The following is a 2,875-nucleotide window of genomic DNA, read 5'->3' as shown; positions in this document are numbered from 1 at the left end:
ATATTTTTTTACATGGTTAGATTCATATAGAGCTGTGCACATTGAGTTGTACATTTATTTTTTCATTCCACTACTGCTGATTTATGGAGAGTTGTCAAAGACCGTTGAATTTCACAACATATATGTTCTCTTTCTGCATCATCAGTTAATACCGATTGCGTAAGTAAGTATGTGGATTTATGGCCACAACTAATCCAAATCGTACCAACATTAGGTAAGCAACCAGATCTAAGTTTTACCAAAAAAACTTGCATCGTATAAAAAACGTAAAAATAAAAACCAGATCTATTTAATTGGTTGAAATTCAAATTAAGCCCACTAAAATTGTATGGGACTAGTATGATTTAGTGTTATATATACCATCGATTTACTAACAGAGTTATGCTGATAGAAATCAGAAAAGTGAGGTAACAATTGTGTATTATGTACTGTTACAATGGTGGAAATGCAGGAAAAACAAAATGTAAACCAGAGAAAAAATTTCTCCTAACTGACTCTAACGACTTAACAGAATGAGTCACACATTACCCTCGCACCTAATGCCACTACTCTCCCTCATTTCCCAGCTTAACAGTGCCCCTTGAAACGTTTACTAAGATAAACATTCCAAAAATGGGGTCTATTTCCTCATGGTCCCTAACAAAAACACAATTTCCCTAATTTACCACCAGCAAGAGTATTTTCAACTAGTGCCATGGACGATTGCAGTGGCGGATTTTTTTTTTACAACCGTGTGGCCAATTTGTGAAGGATAGTGGCACCAGGGCAGATTTTTTGTTATCCTCCATATGTGATTGATAACACCAAAATCCAAGATATGAAAAGAGGGGAGAGAGAGCCCAAATATCAAACCACAAAGGCAAAGATCACGTTAACTTAATTTCAGATCAGGTTAAGATCTAATACACGGTTTCAGCTTTCCACAATCATGAATTATGAGACATGAATTTTTAGCAATGGAAGTAATAAATGACTATGACATAACAACTTGGAGTCATTCAATGGGAGAAAATACAGGCATAATGGTTCGCAGATCAAATTAAGAAAGAAATGAAACTCTAAAGGATTCAAGACATAGATATGTTCATATGAAACAGTGAGAGATATCATCCATGGCAGGTAGATTCCTGCAAAAGGAATGCATAATTAAGGGTTAGGGGCATACCGATGTGATTAAATATAATGCAGCAGCAGCAACGTATATGTATGGTAAAATGAAAAGATGGATATGTTGTTATGATTACTAACCATAACCATGGCGGATTGTATTAGATTTTTTTAATGAAACACTCTTTGACAACAGGATCTTTATCTTTACGCTGCGATACATGAGTCTGGAAAGTTGTTAGAGCAGGTCTTCCTCCCTTTTTCTGTATTGCTTCTGCTTTTGCTTTAAAAGTAATGTAATATACCCTAGGAGCATATAAAGAAGTAGCACCAGGATGGGTACACTTGACAACTTTATCAAACACAAAAGTTGGACCCTAATCAATAATAAATAAGTAAAAAGAATTAGAATTAGTTTAGTTAATGAATAAACAAACATATACAATATTATTAAGTATTGAACCAACCTGCTTAATATTTGTTTGATTGTAAATCTTCAAAGCAGCAATGCAGAGGGGTTTGAGAGTACGGAGCACATCATCGCTTAAGTCGAGGGGTACAACACCGCCAGCACAACCTGGTGGACAGTGGATAGCATCGTAGACCTGCTTTGTATTGTCCTGAATCAATCAAAATTAAGAGATAAGTGAAACAAACAAACAACATGAAATTGAAATTGATAGATGCCTACACTTAGTTTGCTAGAGCGATTTTTATAGTCAAGAATTTTAGCCTCACGATCCTTCCAAGCCTTATTTGTATACAAAGTACCATCACGACGCTTATACCAAAATGGAAAACTGTCATTGTCATGCACAGACAAGTTATCCTCGTCTTCCTCACTATACTCAGAATCATCTGGATCCGGTTTCGGTTCCGATTTCAGCCGTTTCTCCTCCTCCTCCACAGATGAATCTTATTTCATGAATTTCTGCTTATCCTCCTCATCCTCATATGAATCTTCATTGTGTTTCTGTTCCGATCCCGATTTCAGCCGTTTCGATTTCGGTTCCTGTTCCGATTTCGACATTTTGAAACACGGAGGGAATGAATGAATGAATCTTTCTTACTAAAGCTTGTCTGTTGCAATCCCTAACCCTAATCACTTACCCTAATTTTTCCCTCCTTTATCATGTTTTAGTTGCTTAATGACATATTTACCCATGCCAAAACCAACGCGGCCTAATCCTACTCTGCATAAATTGTTTGAATTAATTAATTACTCACGGCCCCTAATAGCACTATTCACTGCATGATGTCTAATACTCCCAATGCAATTCTATTTTCACCCACTTAACTAAGCGCAGTATCCCCGTGAGCTTAGCTCAGTTGGTAGTTGGTAGGGATATTGCATATTATATGCCGGGGCCGGGGGTTCGAACCCCGAACACCCCACTTCTCCACAATTAAAATGTGTGAGCTCTAGCCACTAGGCTACTTGACCAAAAAAAAAAAACTAAGCGCAGTAAACTTGCCTAAAGACAATACATTAATGTGCATTGATTCCCAATGAAAAGTTACTCTTCTCTTCATATCTCAATCTTCTCCAACACATCTCAATCAATTTGGTTTCTCCCTTCTGTCTCTCAATTTATCATTATGGTCTTTCTCTCATCAAATTCCATCTCTGATTTTTTTTTTCGTCCCCATTTTTTTTCACCTCAATCAATTTGTGTTTACTGAAGGATACAAGGTTCGACCCCAATGCTGATGCAGAACATCGACTATTGGCATTGAAGAAGGCTTTCAATTGTAATTATAGATAGAA

The 2,875-nt window shown here is 36.8% G+C and overlaps 1 long non-coding RNA gene across 1 annotated transcript; it reads right to left on the bottom strand.

Annotated features, from left to right (window-relative positions):
- Window positions 1-391: 391 nt before the first annotated feature.
- LOC25502478 (uncharacterized) lies at window positions 392-2,232 on the bottom strand. Its single transcript, XR_005643423.1, has 4 exons — window positions 1,799-2,232; window positions 1,575-1,712; window positions 1,249-1,484; window positions 392-1,127 (listed from the first exon to the last, which is right to left on the bottom strand). It is a non-coding gene; the product is annotated as an uncharacterized lncRNA (long non-coding RNA).
- Between the last annotated feature and the right edge of the window lie 643 nt (window positions 2,233-2,875).

The sequence above is a fragment of the Medicago truncatula genome, chromosome 8 (assembly GCF_003473485.1).
Source record: "Medicago truncatula cultivar Jemalong A17 chromosome 8, MtrunA17r5.0-ANR, whole genome shotgun sequence".
NCBI lineage: Eukaryota > Viridiplantae > Streptophyta > Magnoliopsida > Fabales > Fabaceae > Medicago > Medicago truncatula.
Note: the sequence above shows the minus strand (reverse complement) of the source record. Positions and strands in the feature narration are given on the sequence as shown.